Source organism: Thermobia domestica, chromosome 16 (assembly GCF_964235325.1).
Source record: "Thermobia domestica chromosome 16, izTheDome1.hap1.1, whole genome shotgun sequence".
Classification (NCBI taxonomy): Eukaryota; Metazoa; Arthropoda; class Insecta; order Zygentoma; family Lepismatidae; genus Thermobia; species Thermobia domestica.
In genome coordinates this window covers 138,485,629-138,508,374 of record NC_137469.1, presented here as the reverse complement: position 1 = coordinate 138,508,374, position 22,746 = coordinate 138,485,629, and the positions used below count along the sequence as shown (strand labels likewise).

Below are 22,746 nucleotides of genomic sequence, written 5' to 3'. Positions count from 1 at the left end.
TTTAACGAATCGGGTTTTAGTAATACCACATACAGAACAAATACCTTTCTTTAGATATCTTCCATTCTTTGTTTGTTCAATTCTAATAGTATCTTTCTTCGTATCTGTCGATTTCTTACACTTAACACAATACATCCTGTTTATTAGATAGAAAATCAATAACTATCGCTGTTTAATATTATGCTATCAACATTCTCACCATCATCATCACTATCTTCGTCTTCTCTTTCTACATGCATATTAAGCAATAATAATTTGCCATGTTTCAGATCAGAATCTTTAGATGGTCTAACTGTTAATTTATCATTTGTATTAAAGTGCAATGGAAAAGTTTCAACTAGAGAATCATTTAAATATATATCTATATAATACGTATTGTAAGATGACTCTATATGCATTAACCTACCTTTATAAAGAAATTTGTATGCGATAGATAGATTATGTATTAAAAAGAACGGAGTTTCAACATTTTCTGATATCAATCGACTATGAAGCTCTATAACATAACTCCGTTTGATGAAGTTAAGCTCTTCTTTCAACATAGCAATATCTTTTCTCACAACTGTATTATCTAACTCTGATGTCATTTTAACATTACCACAGATATCCATATTTATTATATAGCAAACGTCTTTAGGAAAGCTCTCTTTCTATGTACATTACAACAAACAATAATTGTCCTTCTTCCATAGCAGAATTTTTATTTGGTTTAATCGTAATTATATCGTTCTTCTTAAAGTCAAAAGGTATCTCTTTAATCAAAGTATCACCCAAATATATATCTAGAAAGTATTTATCCAAACTTAATTCCATGTGCATTATTTTCCCATTATAGAGAAATTTGTAACCATTAGAGAGATTAAATATTCTAAAGATTGGCTCCTTAACGTTTTTAGCTCTTAATCGATATAGTAGAGGCATGGTTTCTTTTTGCATAATCAATTTAGTAGTATCCATCCTAATCTTTTGAAAATCTTCTTTCTTTATGTATGTGTCTTGTAACGTTTCTAATGCATCTTCAAATCGTTCTCTATCGTTCTCTAATTGGGCTTCTATTGATCTAAGTTGACTTACGCTAACAAGATCATTTAAATTCTCCAACAATTTTAATTTTTCTTCACTAATATCAACATTATCTTTTCTATCTTTAACATTACCAAATATATCCATACTCATTTATTATACAGAAAATGCCCATCCTAATTTTTCAAAACATTTCTTTAACATCTCTATTTGTCTAGGTGAGTGTTTAAAATCAATATCAACATGAACATCGTGCTTTTTCAACAGATGATACAATACACATTTCAAGTTAATAAACAATGCTCTTTCCAAATACAGCTCCCTAAAGACCTCGTGTAAGTTTTCGAACTCATTTATAAGTGTTTCCTCCATATGCTGCAACTTTAATGGTTTTTGATCGGTTAGGTGATAGTGTATTAAATAGACATCATCATAATATTTTGTGTATTTGTTTTTCTTTAGTACTTCTAGAACATCTTTTGTTGATATTAAATGTTTTGGCATATCTCCAAATTCATCATTTAACACCTTGAACACCTCTTCGGGAATAATTCTATCCTGTAAAGCTTGCAAACGAGATAACTGTAACTTAAATCTTTTTATAGTATCATACCATGGTTTTCTTACGCAAGCAGCTTTCGTTTCTTCACAAGTACTGTAAACCCAACCACTCTCTACAGAACAATCGTCACAAATGTATCTACTCATACCTTTTGTTAATGACTTACTACCACAATTACTGCACTCTAATGGTCTAGAGCTATAATTTGACAACAACTCCTTTACGGTAATTATTGGACGTAACTTTTCCAACTCTTCTTCCGTGTACAAAAATTTTGGTATTAGCATTTTCCATAAATCAATAACATTATATACGTTGTTTTTATCTTTTAAGTCTATCTCGCTAACATCCTGAAAATACTGATAAAAATTAAATCTATCTAGTGCATCTAGTTCATCCTCATGCTTCTCAAAATAATCTAAAAATCTATTGTGTATAGCTTCCATATTTATCTTAAACAAAACTTTTATGGATACAAACCATAAAAGCACTTAAACTTAATCATTTTTAATCATATACATAACATCACTAAAAGAATACCCTTGATTTAGAAGATTTAAAACCTTAACACAAAGATGACCACATATAACTGAGTTAAAGTCTTGTATTCGTTCGTCATTGTAAAGTAAGTTTTCGGTACCAAGATATTGTACCAGTTGTTTAGGAGGAACACCACCATAAGAATCAAACACGTACTTTATGTTGTTATCTTTCCAATAGCATATCCAATGAGTACCAATGTTTTCTGACTTATCAAGGTTAACTACACCACACTCATGTACATAGGGTTTTTGTGGAAGTTCATCACTCATAAATACACCTCTAAATCGTTTTATCTTTAATTCTTTAGCCAACCTCTCTATATCGAAGTTGGTCAATGGTTTTAGTTTTTTGACTTCTTTGGTTTACCTGCCCCCTGCTCTTCTTCCATAGCCATATTGTGTTTTTTTTGTTCTTCAAGTTCTTGTTTATTCTTCTTAGCATCAAGTACAGTTTTAGTAATCGCTGCTGCACCACCTGCTAATGAGCCAACTGCTCCTAAAGCTGCTAAAATGGCTGGAATTGTAAAGATAAAACCGCCCATATGCTCCTTCTTAATCTTTTTCATTTGTGCAGTAGTTAAAGTTAAATCCATTCCTTTACCTTCTTTAATTTTCTTAGATTTATCGTTAAGTTGTTTCTTTGTTAATACATGATCAATATTTAGATCCTTTAGTTCGTTATAAGGAACACTAAACATACAACCTTTAATAGAACACATCTTCCTATTTATTTAAGAGAAAATCTTAGTTTGTAAAAGTACAGTTGTTGTTGCTCCACCAAAATCAATTAAGGAATCATTCTCATCTGTTATCCTTATCTCAAAATTGTCAACCTTGTCTTTGGATATAGGGAAAAATAATGGATAAGTAGGCTCGTAAATAATACTATGTTTGAACTCAGCATCTGTTTTAAATGATGCTATGATCCCTGTTTCTCTATGTGTGTATTCTGTATCTTTAACAAACACACCATCTGCTATATTACAGTGAACATTTATAGTATCAAACGGATGAAACTTTGGCAACTTACTTCCAATATGTGTTTTGTTCTTTTCTAAAACTTCAAAAACATTAAAACCGAGGACAGTGCCTATACTCCCAATTGTAACATCATTACTATCAGTTTCAATTTTAACTCTATATCTTAAATGATCTTCTGATAACGTTATGTTGATGGATTGAGATTTTAAATATTCATTAAGACTGTTTAAGCTGTATTGCCCTTCTGGTATAAAAACTTGTCTATCACCATATGAAAAACTGTTTTTTCTGTTGTTATGTTTGGTGTCAAATATGTACTGTAAAAACCAACTAGTCCTATACTTAAATAGTTGCTCCTGTTGTCTAATTCGTAATGGAGTTTCTTCTTTAAAACAGAAGTATCACTCGTTAGCTTAAATACCTTAGCCATTTATTATATAATAAATGAATGAGTTTGATTTACCTAGAGATATTCCAAGAGAGAAAGTAATCAAGTTAATAGAATATGTCATTCAAAAGTTAGAATACAGTTTAAAGAAGAAAAAGAGAAAACTACAAATTGTTAAATATGCATACTACACTTTGATCACGTTATCAGTTATTCTTTCTGCAACAACTGGGTTTATTAATATTTTTATACCTGTAACAATTTACTCGATATTAACAACGTCTCTTGCAACTGGAAGTGCTATAATAACAGGTTTGTCTTCTAAGTTAAACATAAGCAAAAGAAAAGACGAATATAAAACCATTGTCACTTGTATTAACTCATTTAAAGAACAGTTAGAGATGATAATAACATTAAATGGTGAAATGGATAGCGAATATATAAAAGATACGTTGCTTAAGATTAGAGAACAACTTAAAGGTATAAGATAGGCTATGTAAATACAAGTCAAGTCCTTAAAGACAGCGTAAGACCAAAGTTTCAGAGTAGATTTGAAGACTTGGAGACTACAAATGGCGTCCGCATTACGGACACCCTTCCAAATGAACAACCTCACACAACTTTCATCAACGAACCGGGTCTGTACTAGTACTATGAGCAGAAAATTAATCATCGGATTTTTAAAGGTGAGCAAAACGCTCGCCCCCTGATTTTCTCTATAATAAATGAGTAAGAAAACTATTAATTGGGATGTAAAAGAGATGATAAAAGAAACAACAGCTAAGAAAAGAAATGGAGAACTTATACCTGATGATGTTCGATGCCTTATCGTGGGTCCGTCGGCGTGTGGTAAAACTTTTTTGCTATTTAACTTCTTATTACAGCCAGGTTGGTTAAACAATAATTACTTCTACATATATTCTAAAAGCATGAATCAACCAAAGTATGAGCGGTTAAAAGATCGATTTGAAAAGGCAGAACTAAAGTTCAATAAACAAATAGCAACGTTCTTAAGCGGTAATGATTCTATTGTACCTATTGATGAATGTGAAAAATACTCTGTTGTTGTGTTTGACGATTACATTTTGGAGAATCAAGATACTGTTAGAAATTACTTTACAAGAGGAAGGCATAGACATTTAGACTGTTTCTATCTTGCACAAACATATTCAAAAGTACCTAAACAGCTTATAAGAGATAACGTTAACTTCCTATGTATATTCAGACAAGATGATACTAATCTTAAACATGTGTATAATGAGTTTGTTGGAGGAGATATGTCTTATGATAAATTTAAAGAGATATGTTCAAAATGCTGGCAAGAAGATTATGGTTTTATAGTAATTGATATGACAAGGAAGGTAAACAATGGTAAGTATAGGAACAAGATAAAACACTTTATAAACGTTTGACGTTTTTTGATGTTTGACGTTTTAACGTTTGACGTTCTTTGACGTTTATTGACGTTTTTCACGTTTATTGACGTTCTTTGACGTTTATTGACGTTTGTTCGTTTGCTATACAATAAATGGATGAGAAAGAAATTGGTAAGAATATTAAGTTGAAGAAGTTCTTGATAAAGGGCTTCAAATCTTGGAAGAAAGAAAGAGTAGGTATATACGATAAATTTAAGACACAAGAACAGCCTGTAATTGATGCTATTCAAAACTTAGGGAGTGAGATCAAAGAAGTAGCAGAACAAAATAAAAATCTAATAACTGAACTTGTTCCAGTTGCACATAAGACGGCTTCAATAGATCCCAGTCTACTAGAAACACCTAAAAAGATAACTTATGATAGTTCTCCAAGTAGTAGTGATACACCTATAACGGGAGAAATAAAACAAATGAGAAAACAAATTAAAGACAAAGTGGAAGGAGTAGAACCTTTAACAACAGCACAGTCATTTAGTAAGATTGCAACGAAATATTATAGTAAAAGAAATGATAGTGTATTTGGAATAAGAGCTGCAGAAGAAGATGGAAAAATAATAAATAAGATAGGAAATTTGGAAGTTAAAGTGAATGGTGATGATTTGATAATTAATGGTAAAACTTATAAAGGAACAGAAGGTCTATGGGAATTGTTAACGATGAATACTAATAAAACCATTGAAGATTATGATGATGATGATTTTGAACAGTACAAGGAAATAATAATAGAATCAGATGCTGCCTTCCAAAAATATAATCGAGATAAAAAAAGATAGCATCTAGTAGAGGTTCTAAGTACATTAATATTATCAAGCCTATTTGGGATAATTATATTAAACCATCTTTACCTCCAACACCACCAAGAAAGAAAACACCAAAGTCTGGAGAAGGAATTAAACAATATACCGAGATACCTAAAGAATATGTATGGATGGATGACGTGAGAAAGCTTATAGATAGGCTAATTGTCATAGATGGAGAAGAAAAGGCTGACAATAATAACTTTTACAATGAAAAAGTAGGTATAGTGAGTATGATTAATAATAAGCTTTCACAGTTTATTCCTAATGATCCAAAAGGTATAGGGTATTTGATTAAGATCTTAAATACATTACCACCACGATTCTGGAATGATGAGAAGCTTGGAAAAGGATTAGTAAATGATTTGATTAATAAACTTCCAGTTGAATTACATATTCCAGGTTTCAGATTTTGCGGGCCTGGGACTAAGCTTCAAGAAAGGTTAGAAAGAGGTGATGAAGGTATTAACCCATTAGATGAGGCTTGTAAAGAGCACGATATATACTACAGAGACAATAAAGATACAGAGTCAAGACATATTGCAGATAAGGAACTAGAAACTAAAGCATGGAAAAGAGCATTTAGTAGTGATGCGTCAATTGGTGAACAATTAGCCGCTTTTGGAGTTGGTACTGCTATGAATGCTAAGGTTAAGTTAAGATGGGGGTTATAAGAAGGTCGAGAGAAAGTTCAAGACTTCAACATGTATATTTTTGGTAGCACCGATCGGAGCTCCCTATCTGTTAAGTATTTAATTGTTATTATGTATGATTCTTTTATGGGTATGTCCCATAAAAGCGCCAAGGGGGAGTTTTAACCCCCTTACAAACGTTCATCCTCAAACAGTTTTTATCAACGATGTTTCAAGATTTTCTTTATAATAAATGGATAGTGTTGAGAGTTATGAGTTACAGAGTTTTAAAACTAACACAAGAACATTTAATAATTTGAATGAAGCTAACAAAGATATTGAATTTGATTTCAATGTGGGGGATGGTTTCATACATCCACACAAAGCAGATTGTCATATGATTTTTGAGGTTGTTGGTGCATCAGTTGGAGGAACATTTGGTGCAAACGATACTATAAAACTTGTAGATAACTTCTTCCCATTCTTCTTTTCTCAAATTGAGGTTAGAAAGCATGGTGTTGTTATAGATAAGATTGAACTACCAAGAATAACATCTACAGCTGTCGGAACATTAAAGATTTCCAAACCAGAAGTTGAATATGTAAAACAAGCAGGATTTGAAACAGATGATAAACTTGGTCTAAGAAAGTACTTTAGTGTCGCCGGCCAGCAGGCAGTACGCTTCTCCGTACCGCGGGAAATTTAAATGATTTTTAACAGTTTGTAGTGTATGAAAGAAAAGCTTCTAAAATAACTTCTATTGCGTACAGAGACATAAAGTAAAAAGCATTTTGTTGCCGAAGGTCCCTGCTATAATTTTGGGGGTCATTTCAGATACTTGGTACAAACCGAGCAGCGCCACGGGGTGCTAAATGTCAAAAGTCTGTAAAAAAATGCTAAATTCGGGGTGAAAACACCCCCTCCTTTTCAATTTTGTTTGTAAAGAATTTTATTGAAAATGTACATACATCCTTCCGAATGCGAAATCTTTTTGGTTGAGGTCTTACAATGAAATAGTACTATTACAAAAATTATTTTCTGACACCTTGCAAATTCCAAAAAAATGCGTAAAATTTATGTCGTTGCAGTGTATCAGAAAACATTTTTTTCTGACGTTACGAAATGCGAATAAGTTATGAAATCACTTTTATATTCTTAAGGAAAGTCTCTGGTATAATTTTTGGGTCTTTTGACATACTTGGTACAAACCGAGGGGGGCGCCACAAGGCGCCAAGAATAAAAAAATCTAGAAAAAATGCTAAATTTGGGGTGAAAGCCCCCAACCCCTTCTTTTCAATTTTGTTTGTAAAGAATTTTATTGAAAATGTACATACATCCTTCCGAATGGGAAATCTTTTTGGTTGAGGTCTTACAATGAAATTATTTTCTGACACCTTGCAAATTCCAAAAAAATGTGTAAAATTTATATCATTGCAGTGTATCAGAAAACACTTTTTTCTGACGTTACGAAATGCGAATAAGTTATGAAATCACTTTTATATTCTTAAGGAAAGTCCCTGGTATAATTTTTGGGTCTTTTGACATACTTGGTACAAACCGAGGGGGGCGCCACAAGGCGCCAAGAATAAAAAAATCTAGAAAAAATGCTAAATTTGGGGTGAAAACACCCCCAACCCCCTTCTTTTCAATTTTGTTTGTAAAGAATTTTATTGAAAATGTACATACATCCTTCCGAATGGGAAATCTTTTTGGTTGAGGTCTTACAATGAAATTATTTTCTGACACCTTGCAAATTCCAAAAAAATGTGTAAAATTTATGTCATTGCAGTGTATCAGAAAACATTTTTTTCTGACGTTACGAAATGCGACTAAGTTATGAAATCACTTTTATATTCTTAAGGAAAATCCCTGGTTAAAATTTAGGGTCCTTTGACATACTTAGTACAAACTCAAGGGGCGCCACATGGCGCCAAAGATCAAAAAATGTCTCGGGTTCGATCTCTGATTCGGCATTGTCAACAGCGTCCAAATCATCTACATCTTCTGTGACTCTGTCGTGCCACACTGCTTGCTTGTTGAATTGCTTCTTCGCAAAGCTTGCTGATGTCATCTTCTCAAAAGGTAAATGAACACTTTTCATTCCAGCTAACATCACAGAACGGAAAATGACTCACACAAGAAAACAAACAACCCAGTTTGGGCTCGTGGTTTTGAGGGGTGGAGGGTACGAGGGCAATTGTGTATATCGCCCACTTGTTAAAACAAAATGACGATAACACAATCAACTTCCTATTCGGGGTCATAAATTACCTTCTGTCGTGACGTTTGTTTAGTCTACTCTAGCAGGAAAACATGATTCCCTGATTCCCTCTTCCCCGCTACCCTCTTGCCGCCACCCCTAGCTGTGGTAAGAAAAAAAGAAGAGTGTTCTTTTCCTTCGTACAATAAGAACAGTCAGTATACATTGAACTACCATGATAATATTTCCTCCGAAACATTTATAAAATCTTGTGAAACGCAGATTTTTTTAAAATTTAAAAGCCATTCTTTTTAAAAATCACAAACCTAAATTCTTATCGCTATTAAAACTAGATAAAAGTAGGAATAGCACACTTATTTTTTAAAATGATGTGCCTTATTGTATGAGGAGATAGTCCATAGCGAAAGGAACCAAAAACGTTGGTTCTCAACCGGTGTGTCGCTGGTCAAAGTAGACGTTTCGCCTCTGTCAGTACAGTGACAGCGGGAAAGTACGGATTTACACTTTTGACAGTGTACTGTCAATGGTAAAATAAAGGTTAAGATTAATTCCAGGCTTTTTAAGTGATTATAAAGAGGTTATGTGGAAAGGTGGATTGAGAACAACATTTACAAAAGCTAACAACAATAACGATGTTTTGTACAAATGGGCTGGATCGGGAGCAGCTCCTCATGATGGAAAAATAACAATAAAAAGTATGGAGATAAGAATGCCTATTGTTGAATACGAATCTAATTATGAAAACAAGTTAAAGTTGAATATTCTTAAAGAACCCAAAATCATGTTTTCATTCCATACTTATCAATGTGTTCAAAAGACTGTTGTAGGTTCTTTCTTAGAGTCTGATGTTACTACTCAATTTAATTCTAGACAATTTGATATGCCTGATTTCGTAGTTGTAATGTTCCAAACTGATAGAAGTAGTAAACAAACAGCAGATGCAAGTAAGTTTGATCATTGTAAGGTAAAGAATATCTATCTTAAGAATGGGAGGAATGAGGTATTTCCAAAAGAATCAAGAAACTTAGATATTGCTAACAAGGATTATTTTAAGATGTATGAAGATTATACTGCGTTTAAGAGAATAACGTGTGGCAATACCGAAATGTACTATGACCCTAAAGAGTTTATAGATAACAGACCAATGTATGTGATTAATTGTAGTAAGAGAAAGAATGTATCGGTAAATGAGAGAACAAACATAAAGATTGTTGTAGACTGCAGAAGCTGTGGCTGCTGATACTATATGTTATGCGATTTTAATTGGGCGAAAGAACTTTACATATGATCCTAAGAATGAGAAAGTAGTAGAAGAGTTTTAGATAGTTAACAAAATATCAACAGACATATAGAGATGTTAAGGGTGAGCGTTTTGCTCACCCTACGGTTCAAGAATCTAAGGTCCATCAGCGCTGGCCCTTTATCAGTTAGTCATAGGCGACCATGTAAGAGAAAAATATCAAAAACAGTATTCGACTTTAAAGGGTATCGAAAAGATACCCTTGCATCCTCAAACTGTTTTCATTAACGATTGTTTTATGGAAGTTTTTCCATAAAACGAAATTGATAAAAATGATTAAATATTTTTTGGTGAAGATAAAAATTGAAAAGTGTTCATTGATTTTCTATATAATAGATACGATAAATCCAAAAAATGAACAAAAATGAACAAAAATATGTTGTCAGAAGTAAAAAATGGAGTGGTTAGAAATGGATCCTCAAAAAAAGTTCATTCTTACTAATAACTTTAATGTAATTGTAAAAAATGTGCAAACCGAAGTTCAAGTTGTTTTTGATAATAACGGCTGTCTATTCAGCTTGAATTATGATCAGTGGACAGAGTTTAAGAAGTCATTGTTTCCTATAGAGAACGAGGTTAACAGAAGATTCCATTATCAGTATCCGAACTTGTAATTTTAAGTATGTTCTAAGTGTATAAGTGTTTTTATAGTCTCAAGACTATAAAAACTAAGACCTTTGGATATACAGATACAACTCAGTTATTGAAATCTGGTATCAATGAATGCTTTCAACTCTAGAGGTGTGTGTGGAGAGAAAAAGAGAAGATGTGAGATATACATTTTGTATATGGAACACTAGCGCGTGCATGTGGCACGTTTTGGAACTAAATAGTGGCTCTGTCGACAAGGATGCTCAGAGCCAAAGTCCACCGTGTAACAGCGCGGTATTTTTCGCTTAAATTCTGGTCGTTACGAGAGAAAAGTTGAGCGAAGAATGCTACGCCCGAGCTATGTTTAGCTGTTAAATCCAATGCTAAGTATATGAGAGGCGACGAATATGCCGCCGTTAATCATTCTCTCTCTCTGTTTCTATTGCATAAACCTCTCTGTCGTTCAGAGCTGATGGGAAGGAAAGAGAGAGAGAATAAGAGAGAGAAAAAAATTAGCAAGCGTACAAGTTTTACTTCCTCCTTCTTCCTCTTTGCTATATATGTATATGTGTGCTCGACAGCTGATATTGTAAATGTGTGTGTGCGATTGAGCGGGAGTGTATTTACATATATCTGTAGTATACAACATACTAAACTTTAACGTTTTATAATTCAGTTATTTTTGAACCGATTTACACCAAACAAAAACTATTTTTCAATCAAAGACAGCACTATAAGTTATAAGTTTTAGATGTAAGTTTTTATGATTTTAAATGTCATAAAAGCATATGCGCAGTGCAATTACCCAATCCCGCTTTATGCTATCCTTCTGTGTTAAAGTACAATGGTCAGTGGCGGCTTCATAATTTTTTGGCAGTTAGGGGTGGGAGGGGGAAAGTGGGGCAAAACATACATATGTCCCCTACTCTCGGAACCTCTAGCCCTACTAGTCTTCGCGACACGTGGTGGTGATTTATGAGCGCTTCAGGCTAAAAACCAATGTCGCCTCTGATCCTTTCTTTCTAATTTTCTTTCTTTTTTTCCTTTTTTTCAAAAACTTGTTTTGGGCAGCTTTGCCCTTTTGTCGGCTGTCTCGGTTGGGACAGTCACTTCCTCTCCGTCGTGAACCTCAGTGTTAGATTCGACAAACAAAAATAAACTCAAAGACAATAAATGTAAAAAGACAACAGCAGCAGTAGTTTGTATTAAAAATTTGGAACAAACAAAAATATTGTATCTAAATAACGTTTTTGTGTTAAATGTACTTTATCATAATAAGAAATTCTATATTGTTCTCGTATAAGATGCTATAAATGCTCTCCTTTGTAATAAAACTAAAAATAATGTCTTTGAAAGATGGTATTAGACTTGGCAAAAATTGGTTTTGTGGAGTCAATGTAGTAATTTCATACATACAATATTTTTATTCGATTTTCAGACATTAGTGTATTGGTAATATACAAAGTGTACAGTACATGTAATCAGTGTACAATATTAAGATATTTTATTGATAATTGCTTTTTGGATGAGCTAACTTCAAGCATATAATCATTCTATTCTTTTCTATAATGTAATTAATATAAATGTGTACGCAGAGTATAAATGTTGTTTGACAATAGTAAGGTATTTTGTTGGGAAAAAATGCTTTTTGTAAGATCGTTTTAATTTCAGATATATATAGTTTCGTTTTCATAAAGTAATTAATATAAATGTATCAACAGTGTAAATGTCGTTAGTGTTAGAAATGTAGTGAAATATTTCGTTGATAATTTGTTTTTTGTAGAATCATTTGAATTTTAACCTTATAGTCATTCAATGGGGTTTCATAGTCTAATGATTACAGCGTTCGATTCCTGATCGCCTGGTTCTAGGTTCGATTCCCTGCTAGAATACTCAAATTATTGGCGTCTGCTCATCGTCGTGAGGCAAGCTGGGTAACCATGTGATTAAAAGACATGACAGTCTATATAATTAATATAAATATATACAGAGTACAAATGTTGTTTGACAGTAGTGAGGTATTTCGTTGATAATTTATTTTTGTAAGATGTATACTATTTTTATAATGGTAGAATGTGTGTATACTATTTATAAGATGTAGACCTATACATTTCTTTGTATAGACTTTTATAATGTATAATGAATTTTTATAATCAAGAGCGAAAGTTTAAAACCTTAGAATGGGCGAATCCTGACACAAAAGCGAGATGTACTCGTAGAAATAATAATAATAATAATAATAATAATAATAATAATAATAATAATAATAATAATAATAATAATAATAATAATAAGAGTAGGAATGAAGACGTACTAAAGGAAGCTAGTAAAGGACGACAGATCATGAAGATAATAGGAAAGAGAAGAAAGATCATGCTTACCTATCTTATTCGACACTCAGATCGGATACTGTGTTGATAGAGGAAAAGGCAGAAGAAAAACCAGGAAGTGGAAGACCAAGGATAGAAAAATCTATAAGTTTTACGTCCCACAGTTATGCCTGGTAGGTTAAAGAAGCTAGTGATGTTGAGAAATGAAGGAAATGGTGGAATGAAGAAAGTGGAAGGAAACGGGAGAACCCCGAGAAAACCCCCACACAGTTCACTTGGTGCGAGCTGAGATCAAAATAAGAACGCCATGCATTAGAGGTGAACGCTCTACCACTCAGCCAACGCGGCCCGACCAAGGATAAATGCAGTAACGAAGAAGAGACCTTATCAAATTATAAAACAGCTCTCCCAGGGGGAAGAAAAGTTTTATAATTTCCTTCTTGCCCATCAACCTATGATTGAAGTGAGGAAGATTATTATTATTATTATTATTATTATTATTATTATTATTATTATTAGTGGCGTATTTACGATTTTGTTTCGGGGGCTTTGCTAAATTTTGGGGGGGTTTGCCTAAAAATGTGAAAATTCTGCAAGATATTTCATATACTTTACGTAAGATTTCAGGGGGGCTTAAGCCCGGAAGGCCCCCTAAATACACCACTTATTATTATTATTATTATTATTATTATTTTATCGAGAATGTACTTGTGGGTTTCCTCCTAAAAAAATACACACACTATTTCCAACTATGGTTATCTTACTTTTTACAAATTTGTCTAATTCAATATTGGTTTAAATAGTAGTTTTCAAGCTACGAGTTCTTTGACTAACTGAATAGTGCACGCCCCTTCTGGCTCACTCTCCACTATTTAACATTAAATTTCAGATGTCTCGATATATTTGCATAAGTTTATTATTTCTAAAATAAACATTACGTACAAGGTCTATTCAAATTGATATCAAGTTTTTCTGACATGTGTATATTACGCATATCTTTCTTAATTTGCATTACTCACATTACCCCCGAGAACGAACAAATTTTAGAGTTCTGGTTTGAACTTCTCTTACAATAATAAGCAAATATACGAGGAACAAATTTACCATTATTGACGATGCGGAGGGGAGGAGATTTTCTGGACTAGGAAGGAATGTATGCGGGTGCAGAGCAGAGGTCTGCACGAGCCGGAACTTTCAGCCCGGGCCCGGCCCGTGGATTTACAATGTGAGGCCCGACCCGAGTCCGAAATATGTCTTAGCATTTAGGCCCGAGCCCGGACTGAGCTCTGTGATAATCAAATGAGCCCGAAATAAGCCCGAATTACAGAAACTTAATTAGTAATGCAAAATTGTATTTTTATTTACAGCAATTCGTGGTTTGATTTTCCAGTTGTGTTTTAAAAGTCCTCCAGAAAGAAAGATGCAATTTGTATCGTTTTACACAATATTTACAAAGTTAGACCAGAAAAAGTCCGAGAAATATGGTTGTATATTTAAAAATTCACAGCCCGAACCGAGGGGCGTCATTTAGGGGGCAGGGAGAGGCATTTGACCCTCTGAGTTTGAGATTTATATAGATTTTATCAATAGAATAGTAGTAAGTAGTGAAAAACGCGAAATTTTACATATATCAAGGGGTCTTACCCCCCAAGCCAAATCTGAAATGACGCTACTGCCCGAGCCCCTCCCGGGCCCGAAGTGATGCATGCTTTGTAGGCCCGAGCACTTGCAGGCCTCTAGTGCAGAGGCGTTTCAAGTGGTGGGCAACTGCCCCGGCCTTGCATCTTTAGGGACCTCGCAAAGACCAACGAGCCTAAAACGATTTGGCACTCACTTTTGTCGATGCAACAATAGAAACAAATATGAATTCGGACTTATTTACAGAAAAACAATACATAAGGCTTCAAACTAACTTTTCATCTATTCGTATATATTAGATCGCTAGCATACGAGACAGGCGGCGAATTTATTTTAAGATTGCAATAATGAATGTGTATAAGTCTTTATCGTTGAGATGAATTGTTTTCGATAAATTTTATTATAATTAGCAATTTTTAAAAAGGGGGGCAGGAAGGACTCGTAAACCTTACTTGCCTTGCTGTGCAGATGGTATGGTCAGAATCAATACTGGATAGTGAAAGTGTAAGTGTAAAGGCTAATATGAAACAGAGAAACAAAAGAAAACTTCTTCAGAAGGGAATTGGGAGGGGAGGGGAGGGGAGGGGAGTACAATACTCTAACACTTGAAATGCGTCTTGATCTGTATACTTCAACAAACCTTTCTTATTAGATTACGCAATTTCTAGTTTCTTACTCCGATTATTCAAAGTATTCAAAAGTTCTCGGAGGGAGTGACCGCCCCTCCCTTTAATCCGTCCGTGGTGTCATTCAGTTTTGCTTTTTGCTACTAATTCAAAATGCTTTCCGAAACAAGTTGTCTTCTTGTGACTGCAGGGGGTGGAAGAAACAAACAACCCGTGAAAGGAAGAAGTGGTTTTGGGCTCTTACAGTCCAGACCATTCTAACCACTGAGAAGTGAGAATCACAACGTGATTTTTCTGGTAAGAGCGTCCTTTTAAAAACAGCTAACAAGCAAACAGATGGTCAGCCCTTTTTCCTCTGCAGCATACTTTTTATTCTCTGTTGCCAAACTTACTGAAGAATATATTGCAATTAATCTAACGCATGTAACGTAAATTGGAGACCGTGGTTGGATTTATATGGGTCTTGTGTATTTGTATTAAAAATTTCAAGTCATTACATGCAATACTTTGTTAGAAATTACCATATTAAATTTTACATGTTATCAAATGGAGAGTTAGAAACTTAAGCGAAGAGGTATCAGATCCCCTTAAAGGAAAGTCACACAATCTTCCCAGAGCTTCATAAATATCTTTAGTTTCATTCTTTTCTTTCTTTAAAGAGTGCAAGCTAGTAAGATGCTCCCTAAGAAATCTATGGAAATTGCCAAGAGCTCTAAAATATCTACGGACAGAAACGAGCTTTATTCAATGATTCATTGAATTTCTTTTCAGTAAGTGCAAGCAAATGTTTCAGGGGCGTCATTTGGGCAGGACAGAAGGGTGTAATTCCCCCTCTCTTGAGCTTCATAAATACGTATTATTTGATTAAATGTATAGTAATACACTAATAAAAAGTGAAAATCTTATGTCGCCGGAGAATCTCTTCCTGCCCCCCCTCCCCCCCGAATAAAATCTAAAAGACACTGGTTTTAACAACAAACCAATAGAGCTACGATAGCACATTGCTAAAGAGCTTACATTTGGTTTCAAGAGTCGAAGGTTTGATCTCAAGCCATATGACTTCCTGGGTGACATTGAGAGAGAGAGAGAGAGAGGGATTCAAGTATGGAGACAGAGAGGAATGATTTGTATACATAGATTTAGAATTGGGGAAAAAATGATCGGACAGCATTCGTATTATGACGAAAATTCTGATTTTGTGAAAGATATAGAAGGGAAGTTTTCGAACTGCGAGGATCACATTAGGCAGTTGTCGAATTAATGTGGAGAACTCTTTTTAGAGTATCAGATGATTACGAAAGGAGAGAAAGATCTTCAGAACTGAGGAATTAAGATTTTAAAAAATCTGGTTTCGGCGACGGGTTTGGAACCACGAACGGTGTGGTCATCGAACCATGACTTTATCTATTCTGCTACGGAGGGTTCTATTACTCGCTCACATACGTTTCCCTTAGCTGCGTTGAAAGCTACCTTAAGGGGATATTCCAAAAGTTGACTCGGTAGATGCGCCGTTCAGTTAGGACGTAACCTCTTGTAACTTAGTTACAATGTGCAAAATGAACTTCCTCTTCTTCAGGACACTTTTTAAAGCTTTAAAATTTGTTACTATTGTTTTAATTAAGTGACATTTGATAGAACCATCTAATAAAGTAGTGCCAAGCCCTGTGCGTCATTGTCTGTTAGGTGAATGGTTAATGTAAGTTACTTTTACGTGGATGGTCCGAGCTTCCAATCAAGACCATGCTTATTAATTATTTTATTTGAGCTACGCTCATACTGTATATTCCACAAGTTCAAGTTTGAAGTAATGTAGTCACAGCTAGTTTAATTCGAAATAATTTTCCAATATTATATTTGTTACTAAATTTACATGACACTCCTCACTTGTTTGTAGCCCTGCATAAATGCAAAATTGTTTTAAAAGTATATTTTACTTTCAAGTATTATTGATTTTTTTTAAATCGTCCTTCAAATTTATTTTATAATTATTTTCTATTTCCTAATTATAACATATTTTCTATTTATATTGTATTCTATGTTACACGTTTATTATTTACATTTTATGTCTTACCTTTGAAGAAGAGCTTTTGACAATTCAGAGCAGCAGGGACATACACAGGATGCAGGCCTTGGCAATCCAGAGCTTTTGTTCCCACGAAATTACTACTTTTTTATTTGTATATATATATCTAATTTTATAGATGGTGATAGCAGGGGCGGATCCAGGGGAGTGTGTTTGGGGTGATCGCATCCCCCAGAATAATGAACTTTTTAAACTTTTTATTTAAAAAAACATATTCTAAGTATTTTTCATCTTTGTATTATAAACGTAAATTAAAACCTAAAGTAGATAGGCCTTACTTTCTTAAGAAAGTTAATTCTACAGAAGAGCTCTTTCTCATTTTCTATTTTTTTCTTTTCTTTTTTTCTTTTCTTTCTTTCTTTCTTTTTTCGTTTCTTTTTTTGCAATCCGCTCTTACCTTGATTTGACTTCGAACGACCGCCCCTCCCAAACAATCATCCTGGATCCGCCCCTGGATGATAGACATTTTAGTAAAATATGCCCTCAATCGCTGAAATAAATTCCTGTCAAGCTTTCGATCGCTGAAATAAATTTCTGTCTACGGCCCTACAAAACAGTGACGATTTTAGGGAGTGATCAGTTAGTAATGCCTCCCTGGAGCAACGACACTTCCCCAGAAATCATATCTCCGATAATTCAGAATGTGATTTGTGCATTATCACTTTTCACTCTCAGTGTCTTGAAACGCACCAAAAAAGGAACTGTTCTGAAGTATTTACTGGTTCTCCCTATGACCCCATTTCAATATGGCCAACCTTGGACATATACACATCTGAAATATCACCTTTTATGTCAGTGATCCCGAAAACTATCTATTCGACACAAATATAGGATATTTTCGATTCTTTATTCCTGTCACCCTCCCATTGTCAACTCGAAGCCAACCAAGGCTTATTTTGGACTTACGCAGCATCCACAGTGTCACTTTTCATCTTTGCACATGAATTCGACACTAATTTCGTTCGTATTTGACTACTTTTGCATGTCACCTTCACCTGTTGGTAGGGATTTTGTCAGTATCTCGCCCCCACAACTATGGAGAAATTTCAACCAACTAAGTATAATTATAAATTATCATCTGAAACACAACAGTACGGGTGATCTTTTTCGCAGAGGAATTCGTTAACTACTGTTTCAATATCAATGTATTGGCTTTTTTTGCTCTGCATGCTGGAGTTTGCCAAAGAGCTAAACTTCATTCTGTACTATTGTGCTATGAATATAGTGGTTTAATTCACTGAATACTCGCTTAGATGATGCTCTCGTCACAGGAAAAGTGAGATACAGTTATAAAAGAAAAAAGAAACAAAATATTTAAGTTTTACGTCCCACGTTATGCCAACTACGCTAATTGAGACAGTGATGGTGAGAAACGAATGAAATCGTTTAATGAAGAAAGTGGGAGGAAACTGGAGAAACCCGAGGACACTCATGCACACGGTGTTTGTCCATAATAAAGTTCATTCAGCGCGAGCTGGGATCTAACCAACAACTCCATGCACCATAAGTAAAGTTATAAAAGAATAGGCGTCTAAACAAATACGGAACACTACTATCAATGAGAGTTGTATAAGATAAGATTTTTATTTATTTCATTCTAAGTTGAAATTTCAATCAATCTTGATCTTCATTACTGTTCGAAATCCGGACCAACCAGTATTCCCTACTAGGGTAAAGATTAATTGTTCGCCAACAGAAATCCAAAATCCTCTGTATAACCCCACGTTCCATTATTCCATATACACAATTAAGATTCCAGCGTAACCTACCAGTTAATAAGTTTTCTTCTTCTTATTATTATTTTTAACACCTCAAAAGTATAGGCTCATAATTGAACCACTGATTGGAAAAAGGGAATAAGTACATAAAAATATTTTTTCCACTTTTAAGCTTTTCTCACCAATTGCAGTGCTACAATACAAGAGTCTTCTTCTTGTCTTAGAGTTTGTCAGTTCTTTTGCTACAATTAATCAGTTATACACGTGTTGAAACAAATACAAATACGCCTCGGGAAGGTTTTTTAGCGTTTCTGAAAACTTAGGTCTGATGTACTTATTCCCTTTTGCTGGAAATAGTTGCTGCAAGGACGTGATAAATCTTTTCGGTAGACTTCACAGTCTATAGCTCCTTCACAACTTCCTTTTCATCTAAGGCTAAGTAGTTACATTTTAAACATTGAGGAAAAAGTGTGAAATTAATTAAAACCCTTCAAAGTGGAGTTACGAATCTTCAATGGACCCCATTTTGCTGTTGGCCTCGCTCAACGCACTCCCGTTACTGTTCAGGGTGCACGATGGAGTTTCTCCCTTTTAGGAATACTTTCTAAGACAGTACTAGTTTTTTTGTTACAACTGTTTCAATTGAGTTGTATTTGCTAGAACTGTCGGTTAAAGGAAACAAAAGATCCTATACTCAAACACAAATCATCTCTCTAGAAGCTCTAATGGAAAACGAAACGAATCGTCGTAAACATGTTACGTTCTTGAAGAGGAAAACAGCAAAACATTGATTGCACAAACGTATAATGGTATCATTTGCTTGCAAATTTAAAACTTATAGAAGTTGATGGCTTGTTAGGTGAGGGGTTAGTGAACAGGATTTTTGTACTGGTGGTCCAGGGTTCGAATCTCGTCCGTTCTTCTTACGTTTTGTTTCTTTAAGCTACACTGAGTTTGTTCATTCCAATTCTTTAAGCTTGAATTAAATCTAATACCAGTTAGTGAATTAAAAGTAGCTAACATTATTTTCAAATACGAGACGTTATTACATGCTTGTCACTAGCTCACAATACTCAACTTTGATATAAACTCTTGCAGCCTTCATTTAACTCATTTCTTGACGTGTTTTGTTACAAAACTCATGAATCGTGGCGAACAAAATTGCTTTACCAGATAATGGTGACTGCTTTGAAACCAAATGACAAGTATGAGAATTAAACGTATCATATCTGTAGTTTGGTGTGGAGAAGAAACCAAATAGCAAACGAAAGGTTTAAGAACAACCACGTTATTAATATAAACTATGCCAAAGATTATTGACTTATATGATTTAAAAAAATCGAAAGAAATTTTGAAAGAACGAAAAATACTAACTTAGAATTTTGTAACTGGAGGCAAGGAAATCTAATTTAAACATACTAAAACATACCATTTAGCGCATATAGAGCGTGGATCTGTGCTCAAGGCGCTAGCTAATAATCTGGAGGTTCTCAAGTCGGAACCATGTGTGAATATTTTGTTTAAATTTAGAATTTTTGGTGATCATTAGTCGGCGATGACACACGTTTAATTGTCTTAAGGTATTTGAATATTTTGATCTTTCAATACTTGAATGATCAAATCTTCAATAATAATAATAATAATAATAATAATAATAATAATAATAATAATAATAATAATAATAATAATAGTTATTATTATTATTATTATTATTATTATTATTATTATTATTATTATTAGCAAAGTAATTCAATAACACGTTAATATCTTTAATTATTTCTCGATAACTTCTCGAACTTAAGACGTCCTCGAATCTAAGTCGCACCCTGATTTCGCTGGGCTAAATTAAAGAAAAATAGTAATATGTTATGGTTTTACTATTACTAAAGCACTCTTTGATATTGGTCATTTTCGATGATTTTATGTATCCCTCTCCCCTTTCCATGTTGGGGGCACGGTATGACAAAAATTATCCCAGGCCCGAATGTCATGTACTCCCATGCGCACAAAATATTGCGCGTATACTGTAACTCACAATTTTTCGCAATTATTCCATTTTCCATATGTTTATTGGTAAAATTCAGTTATTAGTACGTGGAGATAATAGAAAGCAATCCATCTAAGGAGATATTTCCAAAAAATATAACAAAATAATAAAAATATAAGCAAAAAACAAAATTATGTTCGGTTTTGTGTATACTGGCAATAATGTTTTCGAGGGAATTTATGGAGTAGCACAGCACGATTGCAGAGGGAATAACAAGATTAGTAGAACAGCTGGATCAAGGAACTGAAAATTGGAGCAAAATATTGCATTTATTGGCTTAAATCTAGGGTGTAAATTGTCTGCCAAATATAAATTAGCTTCTGTAATCAAGATGTTATACGGAAATATATAAACAAAGAGAAAAACTGTTGTCTTAAGTTTGGAAGTGACATGCTCTATAGCCATGAGCATTTATTTCTTAAGAAAAAGATAGGCAACAAAAGAAAATGTGTGTGGTCAAGTGGGTAGAGTGACGGACTAGTAATTCTTATACTGTTTTGACACCAGATCGAATCCCATCCGGTCCTGTTCATTTTTTTCTTTACAAAACATTGTAGAAAGTGTATAATTTTTATGTTAATAAGAAACGAAATAATATAATAATGAAATAACTTTTTGTTTTTCTGATGACGTATTTATTCAGAATTAGCTTACTATTTATTACTAATAGCGATTGTTTTTAGTTTATGGTATGGTATGCTTAACCGTTCCCTCTCCGTTTTTACACAGCTTCAACTCACTGCGTGTGTCTGTGAGTCAGGAACAGGAAAAAACAAAACAAGAGCAACCTGCAGCTTTACACACAGCGTGAGGAACACAGTCACAGCGATAGCTCGTTGTCATGAAGAAAAAACTGTTCTAGTGTTTCTGTGTGTGTGTTTCTTTTTAAAGTATTGACTCTCTCTCTCTCTCTCTCTCTCCTTTTGTTTCATATCCACAAGTGCAACAAATGCAAGTCTGTGTGAAAAAAAATCAAGAGTGCTTTCTTTAAACAAAACTAAATTTTATAGCTCTCTTTGTGAGGAACGCGAATGCTTCCAAAAGATGCCATGAATATTAACTATAATCGTACCGAATTATACAGTAGCGTGAAAAACTGATAATAAAATGATGTAACATGCATAAGCTTTTTTTTCTAGAGTAACCACACATTAAACATAACAAATTAAATTTTGGGGATTACAAATTATCACATTACGTGTCGGTGTAGGCCTATTCGTTTTCACATTCGAGCGACGAAAGAAGAAAGTGTGGTGATAGTTATAAAAACCGAATACCAGATTTCAATAAATTCAAGTTACATGGCTCCTACATATCGAAAAAAATGATTTTTCGATGTCTGTCCATCTATTCGTCTCTCGGTTCGTCACGCTTTTACACGCACTCAAATAGAGGCCATACTGTTCAATGTATCTGCACTGAATTCTAGACATAACGTTTTAATATGGTGTAATTTACTGTATGGTATACGTTCTTTTTGCACAATTTTCTCAACCACATTTCATAAATAAACGTATCATTAATTACCTAACAATATGTCAACTCGTTGGAAGGAGTAGCTTAATCTTAGGGTGAGCTTTCCCCCGATGGTTTTCCCATTAACGCCTCAGGCAATTTTGTTCATATTTCGTAAAGAAATATTTCATTAATAAACTAACATAGAGCATAAATAGTTTATTCCGATAACATACAGAAGAAGTGGTTTTCTTAAGGGTTGATTTTTTTTTGGACAATTGTCTCAGTAATAACTGAGACAAATTTGTTCTAATTTCAGTAAAATATTTTCTGTAATAATCTTACAATATGGTATAACTCGCTTGTTCCGAAAAGA

At 33.9% G+C, this 22,746-nt stretch overlaps 1 protein-coding gene across 1 annotated transcript in view; it reads left to right on the top strand.

The window, feature by feature from the left end:
• Positions 1–22,746, top strand: part of LOC145672630 (uncharacterized) — a 68,198-nt gene that overhangs the window by 13,770 nt on the left and 31,682 nt on the right. The window lies entirely within an intron of this gene.